At 36.4% G+C, this 25,327-nt stretch overlaps 1 protein-coding gene and 1 long non-coding RNA gene across 4 annotated transcripts in view; one reads left to right on the top strand and one right to left on the bottom strand.

Annotated features, from left to right (window-relative positions):
* LOC105540653 overlaps positions 1-15,347 on the top strand; it is an 18,290-nt gene extending 2,943 nt beyond the window's left edge. The window contains exons 3-4 of the long non-coding RNA XR_001006230.1: positions 15,049-15,166; positions 15,251-15,347. This is a non-coding gene — a long non-coding RNA (uncharacterized LOC105540653). The remainder of the gene's footprint in view (positions 1-15,048; positions 15,167-15,250) is intronic.
* The window catches only part of FGF12 (fibroblast growth factor 12), a 633,659-nt gene that overhangs the window by 123,732 nt on the left and 484,600 nt on the right, over positions 1-25,327 (bottom strand). The gene's annotated exons all lie outside the window — the stretch shown is intronic.

Genomic DNA, 25,327 nt, shown 5'->3' with positions numbered 1-25,327 from the left:
GTGAACTCTGGAGACTGACTTTCTACATTTGAATCCCACACCCAGGGGCTATCAGCCCTACAATCTTGCTCAGTTCCTTCATGTGTAAATAAGGGGGTATCCTTGTTCCCCTAAGGGATGGATATCTCAGATTTAAAGATAAAGCTTTTATTTTAAAACATGAATATGCAACCCAGCACAATACTATGAAATCTCATAAGTTCTTCCTAATGTTTAACGTAAATATTTCCTGTGCCAGATGGAGCTATTTTCCTTGTCACTTTCGCATCATAGGCTAGAGGATTATAAACTGATTACCCAGACTGCACTTATCTGCTCTACATACTAGCAAATTCTGCTGCTTCCAATTTTCCACAAAGAGCTCATCCTTCAAGCATCTACTCTTTCACTATCTGGGGTGCTGTGGTGGCCTTTATCTAAAACTAGACTTAACACCAGACCTCTAGACGTGGGTATTCAAATGGAATAAGAGGCCATATGGGATAGATAGCTCTTTTCTTTCATACTATGTGATGGCTGATATAGTTTGGATATTTGTCCCTGCTCAAATCTCATTTTGAAATGTCATCTCCAATGTTGGAGGTGGAGCCTGGTGGGAGATGTTTGAATCATGGGGGCAGATGCCTCGTGAATGCCTTAGGTCATCCCCTTGATGATAAGTGAACTCTCTCTCTGAGTTTGCATGAGATCTGGCTGTGTAAAGTGTGTGGCTTCTCCCCTGCTTTGCTCTGATTTTGCCATGTGACATGCCTGCTCCTCCTTTGCCTTGTTATGATTGTAAGCTTCCTGAGGCTTCCCTAGAAACCAAAGGGATGCCAGCACCATGCTTCCTGTAAAGCCTGCAGAACTGTGAGCCAATCAAAACTATTTTCTTCATAAATTACCCAGTTTCAAGTATTTCTTTATAACAATGCAAGAATAATCTAATACAATAGCCTACTTTAATAAAGTTTGAACTTAGTATGCAAATGTTACACATTACTAAAACATTTTTATTTTTATTTTTTTTTTTAATTTTTAATTTTTAATTTTTAATTTTTTTGAGATGGAGTCTCACTCTGTCACCCAGGCTGGAGTGCAGTGGCATGATCCTGGCTCACAGCAGCCTCTGCCTCCTGGGTTCAAGTGATTCTCCTGCCTCAGCCTCCCTAGTAGCTGGGATTACAGGCACATGCCACCACGCTGGGCTAATTTTTGTACTTTTAGTAGAGAAAGTGTTTTACCATGTTGGCCAGGTTGTTCTCAAATTCCTGACCTCAAGTGATCCACTTGCTTTGGCCTCTCAAAGTGCTGAGATTACAGGCATGAGCTAACACACCCAGCCCTACTAAGACATTTTTAAATAGTGAAAACCACCCACTAGAACATAAAAGAAAATTTTTTAAAAAATGCCTCTCTTCCAAATTTCAGCAGTCTTAACTAATTTTATTTCTCTATAATCTCCTAGCTTTTTCACCTGCACCCAGTGTTACCAGATGTAATCAATGTACACAGAGGCATCTGTTGATCATATACACAGTACTGGTTAAATGTGTATACACAGTACTGGTTAAATGTGTATACACAGTACTGGTTAAATGTGAACTCTGGAGACTGACTTTCTACATTTGAATCCCACACCCAGGGGCTATCAGCCCTACAATCTTGCTCAGTTCCTTCATGTGTAAATAAGGGATAATAATGGTACCTACCTAATAATACTACTGTTAGGCTTAATAAACATCAACCTCTTCAAAAGTGTTTGGCACATTAAAAGGACCTAATAAATGCTATATTTATCATGACTAGTTATTTAGTTCCTCTATATAACACTAGGTTGGAGCCCAATTTTCTGCAGTTGCAGAGTCTACCCAATAACTCTTAATGGCCATAGAATATTTCTTTACCTCTTGGCATGTAAATTCATTTAATAATTTGTATACCATTGGGTATTTAAATTGTTTCCATCTTTTACTATTATAGCTAATACTACAAAGAATATCTTCATACATAGAGCTCTTTTTACTTCTTCTTTGAAATGATTTTATTAAGGCAAAGTTCTGAGTTTAATAAATGACTGAAAGTCTAAAGAGTGTTAGTGAGCCCTGTGTTATAAAGAGAAACAAAATTGACATCCATTCAGGTTAGTGACTAGGTGTTTCATCAATGAACATGGAATATTTGTAATGCTGTAGTAATACTGAAAAAAGAATAACTTTTGTGGGTCACAGTTTCAATTTTGTGTTCCACATCCTCCCACATTTCAAGGTCAATGGAGTCAAGACTTAGTGGTTTATTCAGTACAAATCTTTCACAATATAAAATTCAAGGCCCTTTTGCTCTGATGACCATAGAGCTATTTTTCACAGAAATAAAGCTTTTCCTGATGGTCTTGAAACAATTTCCCACAGCTCAATGAAAAGCAAAAGCATTTTTCTTCTCTCCAAGGAGCCTCAGGCTACATGTAATATGGCACTTAATTTCCTGCACCTTAGTTGGTAACTGTTAAATCAATTCATGAGCAAAGAACTGAACTTTCTTGAAATTCTCCACTCATGCTATCCTACTATATCAACATTTCATAAAATCCCTCCTTTCTCCCCTTCTATTATTGGGCAAAGTGAACTAAGAAACGAAAAATAATTCAATCTAAGTTACTATGAACCATAGCAGATCTCATGAAGGGTACTGGGAGAGAAGTAAGACGTTAAGTGCTTTCCAGGAGGTGACAAACTAATTCTGGATGAGCCAAGTCACAAAAACTTAAGACAACTATTATATCTTATACTTTAGGTATCCTTCACAATTTCGGCAAAGGTAAACTAAAATGACAAATATGTTTCTGCACTTATATAACCCATATATTCCTCCAGATTGTAGAAAAAACACTGCTATGCTGAAATTTTTAAAAAGAAGAAAAAAAGGAAAGACAGATGAATGGATGGAGGGAAGGAAAGTGGGAAGGAAGGAAGGAAGGAAGGAAGGAAGGAAGGAAGGAAAGAAGGAAGGAAGGAAGGAAGGAAGGAAGGAAGGAAGGAAGGAAGGAGAATAAAAGAATCCACTAATCCAATGGGAAGAAAATAGGGAGAAATAATGGGTGTTGGTGGGATGTTAGAATTCCACCAAAAACACCTCAAATTCAATTTACATTGAATTGATATGTAGGTTTTTCTTGCCCTTCTGAGTTCCTCAGATAGTATATTGGCAGGCAACCTCATTCCCTGCAGTAAGGATGGTTCTTTAAAAACTGGACCAAGATCAATCAATTAGACATTGCCACAGTTTTCTCTCCAAGTGTCATCTAAAAGTCATTAACTCTGGCATGAAATATCACGGACATTTTATAAGACATCCATGCATCATTTCTGATTAACAAGGAAGAATAAGCCTCATGCTTGAAACTACAGCACCTTCTGCATGTCAATGTATTTAATAACATCCAATGCTGGCTTTGTATGAATTCAGAGGTTCCAGCACTCTTCAAATTCTTTTCTCCTGTATCCTGTGTTATTCGCCCATTAAACTTTTTCTGAGTCAACATAAGTATCTGCATTGCTGAATGCTATAACCACTGTCAACCAGAACTATTGTGACTCTGAGTCTCAGCCCATTTGCTGGAAGTTACAATAGCAAGGCTGAAACGTTACAACAGCAAGGCAAAGTCTGATGTGGCTCCGAATTCCTGATTTAAACTCCCATCAGGGTATCCCACCCATCTCTGAAATCCAACCTATAAGCCTAACTTACCATTTCCCACCTCCCTGCCTATCTCTAGCTTTTCCTATCACCCCTGCCTTCGTTCTTTCTACTAATGGTATCTTCCAACCTTTACTTAGTTTACTCCTAACTTTTCCTTTAGATATCAATTCAAATATTTCTGTTTGCGGGGAAGTCTTTCCCAACCCTCATCCCCAAATTAGATCAATCCAATCTCATGTATCACATCTGAATGTTTTATAAACAAACACAAAGGCAACTTAATGCAGGAGTCTGAAAGACATTCAATATGTCCCAAGGAAGAGGTAGAGAAGCTGAGGACATTAGTTTTGCAGCACGATAAAAAGAAGTATCCCAAAGGATTCACAGTTTCCCAGGCTACAGATTGACTCCTTGGTTTATTGAGACGCCTTAAAATGGCTCTTCAAAGCTGATCTTCTAATTGTGACTCTTGCCTAGGATCTGATGTGATCCTACTCATTTCTCTCATCCAGTTCTAGGGTTTTCTGGGAAGACAGGAGAGGGAAGAATATTGACTTTCCTCCAGGTGATATTAGGAATGACTAATAAAAATAATGGTGAGTCCTGGAAAAGTCAGAGAGCTGCATTAAAAAATTAACAGCCCAAGTTCCTTGGAGTCATTTGAAAATGAAATAATCACTCAGAGACAAATCCAAAATTTTTTTAAAAAGCATTTCATACAGACACAGTTTATTCTAGGAATTTTCAATAACTGTTATTGCTTTTTTGTGGCAGCTATGCTTCAAGTAAGGCTCACTTCATTTCAAGCCTAACTTTGTTCCACTGCAGACAAGGAAAGGGGAGGGGGAGGTTATGTGTTCATATTATCTGATTTTGTGAAATTGCCATGTCAAAATGTAATCCATTTCATGAAAGTAAAAAACTACTTTAAAACATTTTTTAAATAAAATAAAATGTAACCAGTGAAATATGGCTGCATGATTACAGGGCACAGTTGATCCTAATTACCAGCAAGTTACAAACCACTCCACTAAATGAATATAAATCCCCTAAAATCGAGAAGGGGGCTCTATGAGTATATGATATGCTTGGTACTCTTTTAAATGATACTTCCCTATTTGAGCAAAACAAAGAAACAGCGTAGGGATGAGGCAGGATAATTGTGGCTCATTTGTCACAAGGCTCCAACTTGCTTGATTTTTCCCTGTGTGTCAGAGAATGTGCACATTGAAAGAGAGGGAGCTCTCCATCACCAAGAGAGCCCAAAAATAGCCCAGCTGATCACAGCCATTGTAAAAATATTCATGGATGAAAGGAAAGATCCTTTCCCAGTCTGATGCTCCTTGACTTGTGATTTGCTAAACTTGGCAAGCCATCACTTACACAACCTGTTTCATAGACAAATCCTTCCAGTTTCCGAAGAAAAAATGTCGTCTATCTCAACCTCCATCTCTTTTTCAAACCTTGATAGATGAGAAGAAAATGGTGAATACATTTTTAGAATCAGTTTTGCAAGATTGGTTTCAAGGAAGGAAGAGAACAGGTGAAGTGGATAGAGCCATACTTCCCACATACTTAAGGGCAAGTTAGTTTTATCACTTTTGGGCAAAGTGTTCTCTATGAGGGAATTTACTCCCTTCATAACAAAATCAACCTCTTCTTCCAACAAAAGCTACTGAACCACTTATGCTGTTACATAAATGTGTTAATGGGGAAATCCATTCAAACGTCTGCACTTAGCACTCTGAATTTATACATATGAATGAGGTTGAGAGACACTGCCATTCCTACTGTTTTAGCTTCCATTATAGTGGAAAAAGGAAAATACATACAGTATACTCTGATCCAAGGAGAAAGAAGAAAACTTCACAAAATACAAACTTGTAAATAAAGACAAAAAGACCAAGTTTCCCTGGGGCTGAAGCTGGGTTATGGGCACAGACAGATGTGGAGCCTCCAAGAGAGTCCTGCATGCTAGGCAATATTTAGAGTTCTGCCTCACCAATAGCTCAGGATGCATTCAGATGTAAGCTCAAGGAGTCACACAGCATCTCTCGGCATTATTGGCTGTTTGCACATCCATGTCTGTGGCTGGACTGCAAACCATTCTCAAGGTGGTCAATATTCTTCCCTAGGGCTTTGGCCATGGTACACCCTCAGTAAATGTTAAATGAATGAACGTATATCTGACACTGGGCGTGTCAAGACTTTGGAAAATTTACTTCCACTCTTGCAAAACATTTTCTTTAAAAAACGCTTGTAAAAATAATAGATGGAAGGATTCAATTTGTTTTTGCAACCTTGAGACAGCAAGCTGACGAATTGGTTTCTCTGCTTGCTGCCCATGTCCTTCCTGCTCAGTGGATTAATTCAAGGATTTGAGTCTTCAGGATGTCAAGTGAGTGAGTTAAAAAAAAAAATGTAGAACTGAAAACAATGAAAAATGCCTGTCTTCAGCATCATAATGATTGATCGCCATCAGCCAGATAATTATCCAGGCTGAAGATGATTGTTACAAACATAAAACCTAAAAGAGATGCCTCAAGGTTAACACATCCTAATTGCCTTTTGTGACATCATATAAATACTCAATATTCTATGTTTAAAGATACTGCTACAGAAAAAATAAAAGGAAGTAGAGTTAAGAAAGATTACTTTCTATATCCAGAGATATACTGAAATTCCAGAATAAATCTTCCTATTACATTATTACCTATCAAGGTAGAACAGAGTAAAAATTTCCGGAATACAAGAATCTTTGTAAAATAACATATTTAGTACGCACACTTACCAAAATATTACAGTGAGAAATTCAGTGACAAGTATTTATGTATATAAAATATGTAGAGTAAGCCATACCAAAAATAAATAACGGAGAAAGTACTTCAAAAATTCCATGTTTGCCTACTGTTTATGTACCTCACCAGAACTATACCTATTAACTCACTTGAGAGAAGATATATGGTAGTAAAAATAGGAAGGCGGTCACACTGATGGCTAATCACAAAAACAATTTGGTGTAAACTAGGGTAGTCAGGGTTTAAGAATTTGGCAAGAAAGAGAGGAAGAGAGAGGAGAGAGAAGAGGGGAGAGAGGAAGATAGAGAGAATATAGAAGAAATGGTTCTACTTACAGCTACTATCTCATCTCGTGGCTTTTCTGAAGTTGAATACAATAATATGTGAATACTTCAAGGACACGTCATATGTCAATACTTTAAGGATAAGTAAGCATTCGTCCAAATTAGCATGACTGATGTTCAGTTAAGGACACGACAAGGACACAGTGTGGCACTAAAGAAACAAAGTTGCTAATAACATAGAGCTTTTGCAAATAAACTTGTTTCCTTCATATTCATCACTGTGGAAGGCTTCACATTTTCTTTGTCCAAGGATGCCATCAGTACAAAGTCCATGGTTTAGGTGTTTCTTTAAATCATGCTTTAAGAACCTAGGGCAGGTTCTTCAACTGTTCGTAAAGAGGAAAAAAAAAATCCTAACAAAGTGAAAACAGATTTTTCAAATAATATAGATAATGAAGCTGCGTATTAATGTTTTAGATTAAAGATGATTAGTATCTATTATTTCTTTTGTTCAGTACCTGGCATGAGAGCTATCTATAAGTAACCAGACCTTATTTATAGATAAATAAAATTTATAGGAAGCCATTGGGTTAAACTGAGCCCTTGCACCAAGCCCAAAAGACCAAACCAAGATAGAGTCACTCATGCTGAAATTCCTCACCAAGCCAAAACTAAGTTGTTTATCTGACCTTTTAAGCAATCAGGAGAGAGTCACATCCCTAAACAGGCCAGTTTTAGCTATCATAATAAGGAAGTTCCTCCTGCATTAACCTTTGCAAGGAAGGTAATTTCGAAAAGACCAATTTGCTTTTTGTTCTCTATTTCTGTTTTCCTCTACCCTTTTCTGTTTCTAAAACCAAACTCCTCTGCTCAGCCCACTGAAATATTCATTCTATTTATAGAATGCAAAATTGCTTGATACTAGAATGGTAAATAAAAAACAATTAGGATCTTCAAACTAAAATCTGTTGTAATTTTGTCTTTTGAAATATATCTACCTGTTGGAACTAGAAAAGGTTTTGTGAAGGTGGTGTTTTCTAAGTGGGAACTAAAAAGATTGGTAGAAACAATACAGGAAAATACAATAGAAAAATAATGGAGAGAGTTTGCCCAAGGAACGATAAGATATCCTTTTTACTGAAGTAAAGTATAAGTAAGGTAAACAACTAGAAATGTACTTTGGGGACAAAATATGAAGAAATATGAATGTCAAGCCAAAAAATTTGGACTTTATTTCTTGTTCTACAGGAAATTATGAAAGATTATAAATCATGAGATTGGACTGACCACTTTGTTAGATAACTCCACATTCCAACCTCCCAGCTAAGGATATTGCCTCACTGTCGCCTCACCGGGATGGATTGGAATCCCTTTCCCTGTAATTTGAAACTAACATAAATTATATTACCAAGAGCATCTTGTATATATTACAGCACTCCACATAAAACCAACACCTACTGATAAGAGATGGAATAATGTTACTTACTTTTCCAGATTATCAATGTTAACAGTCAGCAATTCATTAAGACTCATCAAGCCTTGGAGTTAAAGAGGCTCATACATGCAGTGTTCAAAAAGCAAACACATGGAAACAAATGCTCACTGACAGGAGAGCTGATTCACCAGTCGTACGGTCACTGCAGAAAATATAGTCCGTGTGTAAGCACTCAAGTTTCCTTTCCCTCACAAGAGCACAACTTCAAGAGGAAATGCATGGGTAAAATGGACAAATCCCAGGCTTACACAACAACCTAGATGAATTCTAGAAATTTAGTGCTGAGAAAAATGGACAAGTTTGTTTAAGTCATCATCCAGTGCAAATCAAAATGTTCTGAATGTGTTCCGACAAAGTCCTAGAGTGTAGATTCACTACTTTTTTGGTTACAGCTTAGTTTTAAATTTATGTTTTCTTATAAACTCACAGAAAACCAAGGTGCTTTTCTGAAAATGATTCTCATTTTAATGTTCTTGTTGCAAGTTAGAGAACAATACCCCCAACTGAAGGCCCGAGAACCCAATCTTTTTCTGTCCTTTTCCTGTCCTCCTGTCTCTCAGTTCCATTTTTTCCTGAGGTTAGCCGTAGAAACTAGACCCCTTCTTTCCCAAGGTGGGTGATAGAAATCAGAACCCCTTTTCCCTGAAGCCAGCCAAAAACCTTAACATATTACTCTAAATCGCCCCCTCCACCTTTCTGTATAAAAACTGACTATGAAAAAATTATCTGACCTACCTTGTTTAATCATAGGTAATAAGATTCCCTTTCCAGAGAGGGTCCGCACCACACTCAGAAGAAAGGAATACGTACTCAGAAAGGCCAAGAAAAATCTAGACAGACAGGTTTTACTGAGTTTCCCTACTCAGTCTATTAGCATTAAATCATATTCATTTTGTCCAATCATATTTCTACAGGATACTGTCCATACTTTGTTAAACTTAAGAATTAAAAGGGACAAATTATTCCCCTGCTTCTTTGGGCCTTCATTCTGAAAGGCTTCACGTCATGTAAAACTATGATTAAATAAATTTATATGCTTTTTTCCTCTCAGTCTGTCACTTGTCAATAATTTTCAGTGAACCTTAAGGCAGCAGAGGAAATTTTTTCTGTTGGCCCATATACTCTCCATTCATTGATAAAATGATTCATGCTGTTCCTATCAAAGAATAGATTGTTTCTAAGTGAAAATATTCCCTCAAGTTTATTCAGGTGTTAGAGATATGCCTAGGCCAGAAGGGAGAAGCCACAAGTTGGTAACGAGAGCCAAATTTGAGGGGCAGTCATAAAACACTTATTATTTTTATTGCGCTGAATGAGAAAGCATTCTGTAAGTATTTCTATCCATATGCATAACTGCTGTGATTGCAAAACCAAGAGACACAGTAAAGATGGTTTTCAAGGGAAAACAAAGAATGATGCTTGGTCTGCAGTGGGGGCAGCTGTTTGATCAATCTCTATAGGGTTTTCACATGAAGTTTTTGTTCCAAAAGAGGCAAATCCCTTATTATTTTTAACTGGGTAACTATGAGTATTGCTTGCAGAAACTACGACTGTGTTGCAGTGCTCACTACTGTTTGCATGGGTCTTTACAGTGAACATTCTTTCCTCCTTGCGTGTATTCAGAGCAGGGAAGTCCACCGCCCAGCATCTGTATGAGGATCTGGCTGTCACAGTCCCTGCAGCTCCTATCCCATACACATACATTTCCCCCTTTTCTTTTTTTGAGACAGAGTCTCACTCGTCACCCTGACTGGAGTACAGTGGCACAATCTTGGCTCACTGCAACCTCTGCCTCCCGGGTTCAAGCGATTCTTCTGCCCCAGCCTCCCAAGTAGCTGGGAATACAGGCGCCTGCCAGCATGCCCAGCTAATTTTTGTATTTTCAGTAGGGACGGGGTTTCACCATGTTGGCCAGGCTGGTCTTGAACTCCTGACCTCGTGATCCACCCGCCTTAGCCTCCCAAAGTGCTGGGATTACAGGTGTGAGCCACCCCACCCGGCCACATTTCTCCTTTAAAAGTCTGATGCTGTTAAAAATCAGTCGGCTTATCTATATTAAAGACTGAAAATCATCACTGTGTTAACATATATTGATGAATAGACATTACGTATGTAACAGGATCTTTTTAAATGACAAACTTTGACTGAGGCATCAGGGAATAAAAGATATGAATTCTAAAATTTTATTCCAGAAAATGTAGAAATCTGAAAATAGGTAACACAGAAATTGGTTACACTGCTCTAAATTCTACAAGGAAGACATAGAAAGTTTAAGAGTAGGGCTTGATAATTTCTTCATCTCAAACCTAGAGAAAGGGCTTCAATAGGACCATGGAGAGTTTCTGATCTTCTTCCCACTGTACTGAGAAGCACAGGACACCAATGTCAACATATAGCCCCACCTAGGAACGTAGAAAGCAAGGGCGAGGAGCTCATCCTGTATTTTGACTGAACGCATTCCCAAAGCTGGTCAAGACAGAGGAGAATGAGTGTATAATACTTCTAGAACAGATATGGGCCACATGGTAAAAAAGAACCAGCCTAGAGTCTTTTAAAACTCCAGTCCAAGAGAGCAGGATAAGGGGAAATGAGGCTTTAAATAAAACAGGAAAAACCTACATATGGTAGAAAGTGGAAAACCAAGAGCTGATAGAAAAGTGGTTTGAAGGTGAGGAGTCATCACTGAACTGACAGAGTTTCAGTTGGAGAGCCCACAAAGGAAGGTCTCTAAAAAACCCTTAAAAACTACAGTAGGTAAGAGCTACTCCCAAATAGATTCTTATTGAAGTATCAATCAAATAACAGTTCTCTGGTTCCCTTCCTGCTCCTCCCTGTCCATATTCTAACTAGTCCTGAAGATATCAACCATAGTGGTTGGTTTGGGCAGTGGAGGTTACTAAAATTTTTGATGGCCTTCCTGCAAGAATGTCACAGTTAGGGCCTGATTGTGGATGAGAGTGTGGAATGAATAACCTTTGAATAACAGAGGAAGTGTTTATGTTCTATTGATCTGGGAAATTTACTTATTAAGTGAATAAGTGTTTTACAACTTGAAGAAAAATGATGAATTCCATCCAAGGACATAGGAAAATTTTCCCTGTGTATAAATTTTTAAGGACAGTTAATGAAAATGATCAATTTGTACATTGATTTTACCTTATAAGTCATGCTTGGTTAATGTATGAGTTCACATATATCTCTATATATGTATCATGTACATTCCCATAAAGAACTTTATTTAACCTAGACAGACACTCTGTGAGATAAATATGTCTCTCATTTCATAGGTAAAGCAAATGACTCTAAGAGAGACCACTGAAGACAATCAATAGCTTGCTTGAATTGAATGAATAGACACATTTTTCTAAGCATTTCATATATTTATTTCATTTATTTCTCATAACAATCCTACGAAGTAGTCACTGTTATAGTCCCCATTTTATAGATGAAGAAACAGAGGCATAGATATATTAAAGTTCACAGCCAGGAAGTGATAATTAAGGTCAGCAATTAACACCTGTCAGTTGAGCATCAGAGCCCACAGTCCTATTGACGAGGCACGTGACAAAGTGAGTGAGCAGCAAAGTCAGCATCTACACCAGAAATCCTGAATGAGATTTCCCCTAGATCAATTTGTGAGGGCTCAGCTGTATCATAAACAATAAAACAAAAGTTAAAAAGGAAGGAGGGCGGTACAACAGGTCTGTCACTAACTATCTTGCTGTGCGGCATGGGCTAAATAACTTACATGTTCTGGGCTTGAGTTTCCATGCCGATTACATTAAGGAAATGGACTAGCGAGTCTCCAGGGACCCTTCCAGATTTGAATTTGATTTCCAGCTCTAAAAGAATATGTGTGTGGTGGGCAGCTAATGCATATTAAATTATGCAAACAATTTAGCCTTGCATTTGACTGCAGGGCTGATGAAATATTTTTAAAATTTACATTTACATAAGAGATAGTTTTGAAAAAACGCTATCTTAACATAACATGCAATCAAAAAATATTTTTATAACATGTCAACTGGATGAAAATAAAAGACAGTTTCAAAGATCAAAGCCTAAATGTGTTTTTTTTTTTCAAGAGAGTGTGATGGGGTTATACATAGATTCATTATTATTATTTTTAGAACTGCACAGCTGTTTTGGCAGCTTGTTTTGTAAATGCTACTTTGCAAATGTAATGAGGTTTTTTTCCAAACAAATTTTAGTTAATGGAGCAGATAACACATTTATTTCCCTGTCATAGCTTAGCATTAAATAAGAAATGTAACAAGAATTCAGAGTTTAAAATATGAAACATGGTATTTGGTCTCTTTACTTACTAGTTACAAAATTAGAAAATTACTCAATATTTTACTTCCTCTCCATATATATTATAATTATCTGTGATTACAAAATGTTTTTCAGAATTTCATTTCTTCTCACATAAGTCTTTTGCTATTGTAAAATCAATAGTTGTATTTCTAGTGCCTCTTCAAAGCAAATCTCAAGTCACTGAGCAGAAATTTGTATAGTATCTGACATGATTTAGGCCTTCTTATGTGCAAAATACTGCTCCCGATGCTTTACATTTATGGTTTTATTTTTTTCTCACAACGAACCCATATCCAGGAACTATCATCCTCATTTGACAAGTGAGGAAACTGAGGCAGAAAGAGTCACTTGCCAAGGTTAATCAGTTAGTTGGAGAGCTAGGATCTGACTATAGACTGTCGATCGGTGCAGAATAAAACCAGAAACAACAGGGTAAATAACAATAATATAAGCTAAAATATTCTAATTTTTAGTTTAAATGTTTAAGGCTTTGATGTGATATCTCAGATATATTTCCACAGAAGGTCAGTTTTAAAAATGTAAAATTTAAGCCTTCTGTGAAGTCTTATTTATTTTTGAAAATTCTGTTTCATTACAAAAAGGATTTGACAAGAGAAATGCCGTTTTCCACTTATTCACGACACTGAATGACGGGGCCTCAGATGTCTGTGGTGCAGTTTTCCTTACACATTCTGCAGTCTCTCACATTCAGTGTGTGGGGTGTATTAGTTTCCTGGGGCTGCCACTACAATTACCACAAACTGGATGGTTTCGACAACAAAAACTTATTATCTCACAGTTCTGAAGGCCAGAATTCTGAAACCAAAATGTCAGCAAGGCCATCTTCCCTCTGAATTCTCTAGGGAAGAATCCTAATTTGCCTTGTCCTAGCTTTCGGGGGTTAATGAAAATCTTTGGTGTTTTTTGGTTTGTAGCCACATCACCTCACCCTCTGCCTCTGTCTTCACATGCATGGCCTTCTACCTGTGTATCTCTGCATCTCCCCCATCTTATAAGGATACTAATCATTGGATGGAGGACCCACTCTGAATCAAGTATGACATCACCTTAAGGTCCTTAATTAATTATATATGTAGAAAGCCTATTTCCAAATAAGGTCACATTCTGAGATTCGAAGTAGACACGAATTTGGGGGACAGTATTCACGTGTGGAGATACTGTGGCCTGGCATTAAGCTGACATTGACATACACCTCTGAGAGGCTCTATATTAAACACATAATCTTTGTAATGACTTCACAGATGTCTCCAGGCTGCCAGAGGTCGCACTGTGACCTCAGCCTGGGCACTTAGCAACACATGGGCAAACAGTTTTCAGAGCTCCCAAAGGACTGAGGTGAAGGGATTAGGGGTAGTCCTCTGAGTACAGTGCAACCAGGGCTTACCTAAAACATAACGAATATGTGCCTCAGCCCTTCCAAAGCTGTTTCCTACAGCCCTTATGCAATCCTAGAGTGGAAAGGCTTCAGAGTTTCAAATCCTCATACTTTCCTGATTATACTGCAGATACTAGTGTGAAAATGGCTACTTGGAGATTTCCTGCAAAACTGTTTCCATGAATCTCCAATAACAGCATAAATTAGAAACAAGAATTAACCTACACTCATCTGACTGCTGTGACATACAGAGCACACACTACTTATTCATTTGCTGTAGGTAGCCACTTCATCCACTTTAAGAACATTCGTAAGTGATATGTGGTGTTTCTAATAAATCATAACTGAGTAAAACATGTATTTTATTGTGTAGGTTATATTTTCAATCTTCTAAATATTTCTGAACAATTGTCTGATTAATTCCTTAGAATGCAAGCTCCGTTTGTTCTCAGATTTCTCACCAATATCTAAGTGAACATCTGGTACATAGTAGGTACTCAACACAACACATATTTTTTGAGTAAACGAATGAATGAGTTAATGAACTTGGCTGAATGGGTGACTCTAGATGACAGGAGAATGCAAAATTACTAGATTCTTAAAAATACAACATGCCCCCTTATTACTCTAGTCAAAAAATAATTTATACTAGAAGAGCTATTGTGTTTTGGATTCTCTTCCACTGTGTGCTGTCCCTCCACACTCCCACTATGAGATGTTTGAAAATTTTCTTTAAGGAGTGGCCAAGTGTACTGTGTACCAAAATAAAAAAGTGAGTATGTAAATGACTATATCTTTGTTTTCACTGTGGCTTCCAAGGAGTTCTAGGTCAATTAATTGGGTCAAATATAAAAGCTCCATAGGCCTTTACGCCTACAGATTCTGTATATCGATATATATATGTTACAGCTCTCTCTCTGTCTCATATATATACACACACACACATATATATTTATGTGTGTGTATATATACACACACACATATATATGAGACAGAGAGCTGTAACATATATAACAACATGACCTTGAATTAATATTTTACTCATATTTCCCACATTAAGAGGTTCATTCATTTGAACAGTTTCAAGTCTACAGAAATTGCACAGAGAGTGCAGAGAGTATATACTATAAATAAGGCACCAGATGTGATTACTCGGGGAGAGCGAGGAGACATGTAAAGCTTAATTTCTGCCCATGAGGTAAGGGGGACCTGAGAGCTATACACATAAACAGAAAAAATGGATGCCTTGTACTATTGAAAAAGGGATGACCATGTTTTGCAGGCAGTATTACAGCATTTCCTAGAATCAAGAAATGATGTATGTGAGGGAAAACTGGGAGGGACTTTCCTGAGGTGGCTCTCGGACTGGCCCTTGAAAAATAATGTAAAAATAATGTAAAATATATAAACAATGTAAAAAAGGTAAAAAATGTAAATAATGTAAAAATAATCTAAATAATGTAAATTTTTCTCATGCAACAGGTATGAGAAAAATTTTCATGACATGAATGGCATAAAACATATTTTTGAATGTTATCTAAAATATTAGATAAATGTAACCACCATAAAACACCTAGTCTGGGGTTAGCACATATGGAACCACAGTCTATAAGAACTATTATTTTTTATGTTATTTATAATAGTAATAAAAGTATGAAAAGTTCTTTTTCAGTTGTGAGTCGCTCTGGGTAGAATATTGTGATTCACCTTGTTTTCTTTCCAAACAAAAACATTATTATCTTTAATAATTTTTTGACATCAGAGAGGCAGCTAAACTCTTCGTTAAAGGATGAGGTGGAGCACAAGCATTTATTTGATCATTTATATTCAGCTCTATTCGCAAAAGGATTGAAAATAATTTTCACACACATATAATTAAATAGCTATAGGATTTCAATGTTTAGGAGATGTTACTTAGAATAGTTATTTGTGTACACATGTCATCACTACCGGTTGGAAGAGAATCTCATTTTCTCTTAGAAGGGTAAATTTTCCCCCCTTTATTTGTCACAACAGAGAAACCAATTTTCAGTGGCCCCCCTACATCTTTATTCCATATGAGATGCAGGTAATCTCATTAGTCAAAACTTGATGTTCACTGGGCCATGTAAAAAATGAATAGGATTATTTAGGTTTAAAAGGTGGTGGGAGAGTGGTCAGTGGGGGAAGCACTACTTTATATCACTGCCTGAATAGCGACAAAGAATTCCTCTCCTATTTCCACGTGGTCAGCACTTCTAAAACAGAGCCCAGGTTCTCTCATCTCAGTGCACTCATAAAAGCCTGAAATTCTCCTTCTTTCCTGCTCTGCCAGAGAAACTCCACGAAGCTGAATGCATAAGATCATTTGGGATCACTTACAGACACAGCCTTCTCCACAGGTAGGCCCTGAGGTCTAATTCAGAGACTCAGAAATAATCCTACACTTCTGTCTTAGAGCAACACTGAATTCTGCACTGCAGCTTTTCCAACTACTAGACACTTGCCACTAATAATAAAACTGTACTTTGATCCCCATTTGCACTCTTGTCCCTATTTTCTACTAGTTAGAGCCTAGAAAATCATTACTCCAAACCTCAATGTTCTTTCTACACTAGAAAGTTCTTGATGAGGAGGATCATGGAATATTTGCATTTTACCTTTGGTGACATGCTGATGATCACAGGGTACCGTGCCCATTGTGGATGTTCAGTTAGTATTCTCAAATGGAAATCTGGTTGATAAAACTCTTTGAGATACCGGCTAAAATATGCCCCAATTGCTTCTATATCCTACTCTGTCCTTCAAATAATCTTTACACTAGAAGTTTCCAACACAAATGTAAAAAAACATAGTATTACCTTTGCAATTTAGCTTCCCAATGATATGAGACTCTAGCTAAATCCAGGAGATGGGTCAGAAGGGAGAGGAGATTTAAAAAAAAATAGGAAGAACAAAATGTATTGATCTGTTTGATTTTTGAGAAGCAGGTCACACGGCAGAACAGCATTTTATCTAGCATTCCACAGGGAGAGAGTAATTTTTGTCATGATTCTCAAGGCAAATCAATAGAGTTAGAGAATGAGAAGAACAAAACTCCAAATCTCAAGTTCCTAATTAACTCAGAAAGCAATGAAATCTAGACAAGCTCTAATGTAATATACTGGCTTTCATAAAGTCATAGAATCAACAGGCTGGAAGTGTTGAAATGAGTTCCTGGAGTCATCTAGAAAACTACTGCGGAAGCTGGATTTTAACCCATTGGCCCTGGTGTTACGCAGCAAGCACTGGGTTCATACCAGATTGCTGGTGACTCTGAGGTTATGTACGTTACTGGGATTTACATTCAACAAGCTGATTGGACTGCCCAGGAGCTACACTAGATCGGTTCCACCAAGGTACAAGTGGAGACATAGCTTTTATTCGAAGACACATTACAGAGCTGTATAGCAAGCTATTGTAGTATACTAAGTACTATTTGGGATTTACCATGACCTGACAAATGCAGTGTTCAAGTCTTGAGTACACTGCTGCCCTATGAAATGAAATGTAATATAAATCATCTCCTGCCAATTTAATCCCCATGACCCTTAGTAGTTGATAAGCAATTAATGCCTGTGAGAGTGGAATTATTATCTCCGTCTTACAGATGAGCTATATAAGCCTCAAAGAAATAAAGGAACTTGGCCATAAGCACATTATTTCTAATGGGCCAAGCCAGTACTAAAATTCAAGCCTCCTGAGTCTAAACTTCATGCTCTTTTCACTACAATCTCAAGCAAATATCTTCACATCAAGAACTGATTTTCTAGATCAATGACTTAAGAAGAATATCAGCTTATTATAGGGACTGCAACATGAGTAAATTAAATATCATTGATATGGTTTGCTCCTGTATTTTTTTTCAAAAATGGCCTATGTAAATAAGCATTTTTCTAAGAATCTCTCATGTGAGTGTAGTTCAGTTACTGTCATTTTCTTATTAAAACTTGAAATTCTTTTAAATTCTGAAGCTCTTGTTTCACTTTCTCTCTAATAAAACTGAAATGTCCAAAAAGCTAATTATACTTTCATTTTTGGTGTTTATGCTGTGAACCACCTTTTAGGTCAAACTAAAATTATTTTCATGGCTGCCTTTAGTAATTAAAACTTCTTGCATGAAGTAAAAGAAATAACTTCCTATTGTGACAGTATTCTAGACTATTTCAAGGTTATCTTGTTTTTGGTGGAAATAACCAAAGATAATTGAGTGAACTAACCGTGTGCTCCTCAAGTATGACAGCAAATGTTTGAGTATTTACAATGTGCTGGAGACACAAAAATTAGTACAACCTGGTGCCTGTCCCTGATGAGACTGCAGTTTAGGAGAGATGGATACACAATCAATTAAACAAAAATATATCAAACTTAGTCATATAAGCAAAGAATGGCAGGCTTAGAGAAGGCCAGTCATTCATTCATCTGAAGCAAGTGAAAACTCCAATAAGGAGGTGACAACTGAATCTTGAAGTAACAGACATGCTTTTGCTACAATAGGAACTTTAAAAAGCTAAGGAGTAAAAGGATCAATCCTGGAGCTCTGAATTGTACATCATTGGATTTCTGGTTACGTTTTCCATTCCATGTGCTGTTGGCGCCCATCAGAGAGAGGTTAATTTTCTGACGGAGCCATTAAGCCTCCCAAAGGTCCTCACTGAATCAGACAACCCTCCAACTCAAATATGCGTCCATGGTAGACTCTGTTTTCAAGTGTTTCCACTCACTGTTTCCATTCACTGTTACTAGTGCTGAGTACTGTGGTGTTACTGAGTTATGGGGAATTCAAAGCAGCAAGAAATCTGTTACCCTTTTTTTTCAGTTGCTCAGAATGATCTGCAATCTGATTGAATTGATTGATTTCTGTGATCATGACCAGTTTTGGTTGTTTCACATATGCTTGCAAATGGCAGATACAGAGGTTTTCAACAAGGAAATGTTAAATCATCTCCAAAAAAGGTACAGAAGAGAGAATGGAATGGACTGATTCTTACTGAATGAAGAAATAACTGAATGAAAAAGAAATCCTTTTATCTATTGTGTTCACTAATATTCACAAAACTTTTAAGACAACGGTTTATGGTTGTTCTGAGTATATTCTTGAGATTGATTTTTGTTTAATTATCTTCATTTTTATCAACAAGTGATCAAATAACACAATAGTTCCATGATAGGAGAGGGTTTTGACAACTTATGGGAAACTTGAAGACACTATATATCTGCTGCTGAGCCATGGCATGCACACTTCCAATGTAAGGAAGTGTTGCTGTAAAATATGTCATCCTTTCAAAATGTTCTCTTCAGAGTTTCCATCCTATCCAATTCTAAGATAATAAGGCAATCTACAAACTTAAAAAGAAAAGCTGAAATAGAAAATTAATGATCAAACATAAATGGAATTGTCCGAATGACTCAGAATAAATTAAAGATTACCAGGCTTAAAATAAGAAAAATACAGCATTTGACTATACTAACCTTTTTTCTCCAAAAACATTTTGTCAATCACCTTATCTGTTTCTTTTTGATTAACTTTCAAGGTTTAGATCTAATCGTATAGCCTACCATAATAATTTATGAACCTTCCTTTATTTACTAATTCCCTTAGTGTTACCTCCTTTACCCTCATCTGCACTTAACATTTCACTGCTGAATATATTATCTCATTTTCAAATTGTATTCCCTTTTTGCATATTGTCTTTCCAAATAAATCAGGGAGGAACTGTGTTTTGTATTTTCTTTTTATCTTCATGATATTTAACACAATGCTATGCATATACCTTTATTCAGCAGTTGTTCAGAGGTTAACAGTCTGTGAAATTTAGCTTATTGTTTTAATATGTTTAGCTATCTGGTCTGTTGCATCAAAGCAGACTAAAAGCAGCAGTTGAAAAACTCTAGCAGCTTTTCAAAGTAGACTAGAAAAGCTCTGAAAGCTAGCACAAGTGAGAAGAGATTCCATTTAAAAAGCTAGCCAAAATAGTAAAACCACTAACCCCAAAGTAGACTGGGGTCCTTCAGTGGAGAGACAAATGATTGCAAAACCGTAAATGACTCTGAGAATGTAAATGAAAAGAGTATTCACCTAGATTTCAAGTTCAATAACTATTTACTTAATACTTATTGTGTGTCAAGAACTATGCTAGAATTTGAGTTTATAAAGCTTGACATGGCATCTGGATCATTTGCTTTTGAGATACTCACTGTCTACTAGCGGAAAGGGATACATTATCTTATTTTCAAAAACAAAAACAAAAAAAGTGGCAAATGTTATGACAAACATAAACACCTTAGAGCAGAAGCACAGACAAAAGATACTTCTTCAACCCAGCCTAAGTCAAAAAGGGCTTCCTGGTGTAGTAACTTTCCTTGATAAACTCAGTTACCAAGAAAATGTAGTTATTGTCAGTTACTGTTTAATAAGGCACTAATCACTAATCACCCCTAGAAATAAGTTGAAGGAAAGGCTTTAGAATAAAAAAAAAGAATCTTCCAAAAGTGCTTCAGGATTTGGGGTGTTTATTATAGGCACAACTTTGGGTAGAAGTGACAAGTTTTCAAGCGATCTGTGGGCAGGGAAAAAATTAGTTTATGAACTGCAGTGCTACTCTGTGTGACAAAGATGCATCATTCACAAAATACAAACAATTACCTAACAGAAAAATAAATCCACAGCAGGAACCAGAGCAATTTATAGCAATTAATGCAGAATACACTTAACACGGACATCAAGAAGTACTATCAAAGCTAAAGTGCAATTACATAAACCATCTAGGTATCGTTTAAGAGAAAGACAAAATATAGTATCTATTCTCCCAAAGGATTCATGAATCTTCCTTCAAAATTAGATTTATGCCTGTGATTAATTTTTTAAATTTCTACTAAATTATGGTATGCTCTTTTGTTATAGCTGATATCCAGATGAAATTTATATTTAAAATACAAATGATAGTTATATCTTAATTGATGATTCCACATTTCCAGTTGACAGCCTGAAAGTTCATCCATGGCCATCCTATTTTCTTGAATCATCAACTATAAAGTGTTCATAATTAGGATTTTGGCAATGATAAATGTACTCAAGCAATAGAGCTCCAATTAATTCTTATTAAATGGCTTTTCAATATCAAAGTAGACAAAATTTTAGTCTATCCCAAAACTAGTTCGTGCTGGTTACCAAGGAACATGGGCCCTAGTTATAAATCCATTTTTCTATTTGAAATAGCACTTTAAAGATTGGCTGCAAACTGTGCACTCAGGATATAAACACTGTATTTCCATTTTAAATATCTTTAACATTTCCTAAGCGCTCATGTGTACCATGTCTCTTATGCTTAACTTTTGTCATAGAACTACCATTCATGATACCAAAAAAAGCCCCGTGTCTGAGTGCCCTTGACATCCCGCTACAAGAGGAAACCACTCACTGATACTCAAGTCTATTACCACCAAGAAATCTTTCCAGGAAATTGGGTGACATTCAAGGAAAACACTGATAATCATGCAGGAACCTGAAGGTTATATTGAAAAGGATTTGATCAGCCTCTGACAATAGAAAATAGATTTGGGGAAATAACCGAGCATCTTTCATTCATTTATTCAACAGTTATTGATTATGTATTTACAATGCCAGGCTCCATTCTAAGTGCTGGGATGCAGGACCAAAGAAGATAGACAAGGTCCCTGGTCTCGTGGAACTTACATTCCTTTGAATGAGTCCATCAGTGCCTAGCTAAACACATCAATAATTTCAGACAGTGACAAGTGCTACAATGACAACAAAACAGATAATGTGAGTGGTGATTTGGAGCAAAAGGATCGCATCTCAGCTTTTGTGCCAAAAGGAAGGTAAGAATAAAACAAGAAGGAACAGTCACTGGAAGATATGAAGAAAAAAATAAGTAGAGGATTCAAATGGGAAAATACAGTGACCATCCTAAGTCGACATGTGTGAGGAAGAGACTGGAATCTTGCTGGGTACTGCACAGGCCTGGCTCCAGCCTGCAGGAGAGAAGAGCAAACAATCCAGAGTGGGATTATTGACTGCATCTCTTCTTAGTTTCATTATGTGGGAGAGTTAACCACTTTTAACTTTTGTTTATTTACTACAAAATTAGAGTAACATCAAATATCTAAGTTTGTAGTTAATATTAATTAGTGTAAATAAAGCACTTGGTACATATTAGATGTCCAATAAATGCCAGTTCTCTCTTTACCAGGGGAATAAGTAGAATTTACAAAATAGGGATTACAAGGAGATATCAAGCCCAGTTATAATAATTTATTTTATAACAGAGCTGACAGTACCTCATTCAACCTTCCAGTAACCCTTCAGAAAAGGTTTTATCATCTTTCTCTTATAGATGAGAAAACTGAAGCTCAAAGAGATCAAGTGACATTTGCAAAATGACTGCTTTGCATGGGAGCTGGGAGTTAGACCCAACTAATATCTCCTCTTGGCTGGGGATGGAGGAAAGGCAAAGAAGTTGTTGGTCAAAGGGTACAAACTTTTAGTTAGACAAGAGGAATAAGTTTTGAGATTGATTGCACAGCAGAGTGATTATAACCAAGAATAATATATTGTATAATGCAAAATTACTAAGATAGTAAATTTCAAATTTCTCACCACAGAAAATTATGTGAGATGACAACTATGTTAATTAGCTTGACTTATTCATTCAACTTTGTACATATATATCAAAATACCACTCTGTACCCTATAAATGTATGCAATTATGATTTCTCAATTAAAAATATTAGTGTTTTAAAAGATTGGGCTGCACTACACTGCCTACTGATGGTATCTCTATGTTACAGTAATACGTAAATCACGGCTTCAGATAAAGGCGTAGGAGTTTTTCATAAAGCAGTGAAAGAAGGGGAAGTCGTAGGAGTTGCGATCTGTCTATAGAGTACAATTCCTAGTTACAATGGTTAAGAGCAAGCCTATTGAAGACAGCTAAGCCCAGCCCTGTGGTGTGCCATTTATTAGTCATGCAACTCTAGATACATTTCTTCTCAGAAATTCAGCTTCTATGCTAATATACATCTGGAATGTAGATCAGTATTTACAGCATCTAAATGGGCTAATGATTAAGTAAGAGAAAGCATGTGAAACACCCAGCATGCGACCTGACACTCACAGAGTATTCATTTGCCCAAGTTGTGCTGCTCGTGAGTAGCAGGGCCAGGATTTGACCTCTCAAGTTTCCAACACATCATGATACTTATTTCTTCATGTAACTAGCTGGGAAATTCCACTTGCTACACAGAAAAGACAGGTTCTTAAATTGTATTGTATTAAAGTGACTCTTCGTTAAAACACAAAAATACCCCACTAGTTACATGCAGGTTGTATCCTTGTTAATAACAATATAGGAGTCTTATAATCAATTCTGGTCTGGAAAGCTATAAAGTTATTTACTTCAAAAAAAAGGACACATATAAAAAATATGTGTATAACGTACATGTATATACACATATACATCGAAAAACATCTATACATATAAGTGTGTATTTTTCACCTCTATGAATATATGTGTGTGTATTTATCTATCTATCTACATCTGCAATGTCACTACCCCTTGCTTATTAAATAATATTAAAATATCATATCTCCAGCTCATGGACTGTACATGCATTTGTGCATAAATAAATTGCTTTTCTTATTATCATCTGGTGATTTACTACCATTGAGTAGGAGAGCTTCTTGGATATTAAGAATATCTGACATATGTGTATACATTTTTATAAAACACTTTTAATTTATTAATTATTCTATGGACATAACAGTTTGAGAATCTTACGCATGTTACTTTCTAAAAAATTATCATTACAGGTCAGGCATGGTGGCTCATACCTGTAATCCCAGCACTTTGGAAAGGCGAGGCAGAAGGATCACTTGAACCCAGGAATTTGAGATCAACCTGGGCAATATAGTGAGATCTCATCTCCATAAAAAATAAACAAAATTAGCTGGGTGTGGTAGCACACACCTGTGGTTCCAGCTACTCAGGAAGCCGAGGTGGGAGAATTGTTTGGGCCTGGGCAAGGTCGAGGTTGCAGTGAGCCAAGATTGCACCACTGCATTCCTGCCAGGGCCACAGAACAAGACTCTGTCTAAAAAAAAAAAGAAAAAAAGAAAAAAGAAAAAAAAATCACCACTGCCAGAGGTTTGTTCCAGAATATTACCCAAAAATATTCCTCAAATAAATACTCTGGGAAATACTGGCTTACTAATACAGAGCAAAAGGTATATATTAATAGAATAAATGTGAGAAACCTATGGAAATAAGTAGGGGAAATAAATATATGGAAACAAATTAGCCACAGAAAGACATTCTTTCCATGTTTTAAAGGAAATACTAAAGTTATGTAACCTTTGACACTAAACTTATGGAGCAAAAGATTGTGAATCTTAATTAAAAGGAAGAAAGAACTATTTTCCCGAAGTCCTCATAAAAGCAAAGTGTGCTCTATTTGACAACATGTGTATCAAATTGGCATTGGAACCATGCGTCTAACCCAATTTGAAACGCCAACTTAAGTAGAAATAGGAAGGCAAATTGTAATAATTTCACAATCAAAGCTCAAAACATGTGCTGACACTCAACCAAAATATGAAAATGGCTAAAATTCACACCAAATTTTGATCACACTCATAGTAAATTTAAAACTACTTACTATTATTGCTCAGAATCAGAAGTTTGTTCAGCATGTTATAAGCGACTTTCTAAGGGCAAGTTACTGTGTTCACATATGGACCAAGTAGCTATTGACAAATCACGTGATTTCTTTTCAAATGCTTTGTGTTTGTGGCATTTTATTGGTCATCGTGTCAGGAATACTAAACAATTATTTTTTTAGTGTTTGTAGAATAATATACAGTCACAAACATAAAACAGTATGCTGCAATGAGTCAGCATCCTTTTCTAAGTTTTATAAAGAGAATTTGTGATAATTTACTTAAGGACAGTGACCTTGATTGCTTCAAAATGCCTTTAATCAGTGCTAATTTCTCATCTTAATAAAGGAAAATGGAAACATCTGAGTCTATTCTCCTTCTATATTGTCTTACTTATAAAATAATAAAATGAGAGGATATTAAATGAAAATGCATTGATTTATTCAAATATGTATGCAATTGCTTTAAGTCTAAGATACTGAAATAAACATGGCAGAAAAGATTTTAACGGTCTATACAATTTTCCGGTTTGTAAAGTCAGTCTCTCTCTCTGACTGCCTCACTTTCTATCTAAAACTTACATATCTAAAACAACAAGCAACACAGTTCAACACAAACATACCAGTTGAACAACTGACTTCTTTTTTATTTTCAATTTTTTGA

The sequence above is a fragment of the Mandrillus leucophaeus genome, unplaced genomic scaffold (assembly GCF_000951045.1).
Source record: "Mandrillus leucophaeus isolate KB7577 unplaced genomic scaffold, Mleu.le_1.0 Scaffold224, whole genome shotgun sequence".
In the NCBI taxonomy this organism is placed as follows: Eukaryota; Metazoa; Chordata; class Mammalia; order Primates; family Cercopithecidae; genus Mandrillus; species Mandrillus leucophaeus.
Note: the sequence above shows the minus strand (reverse complement) of the source record. Positions and strands in the feature narration are given on the sequence as shown.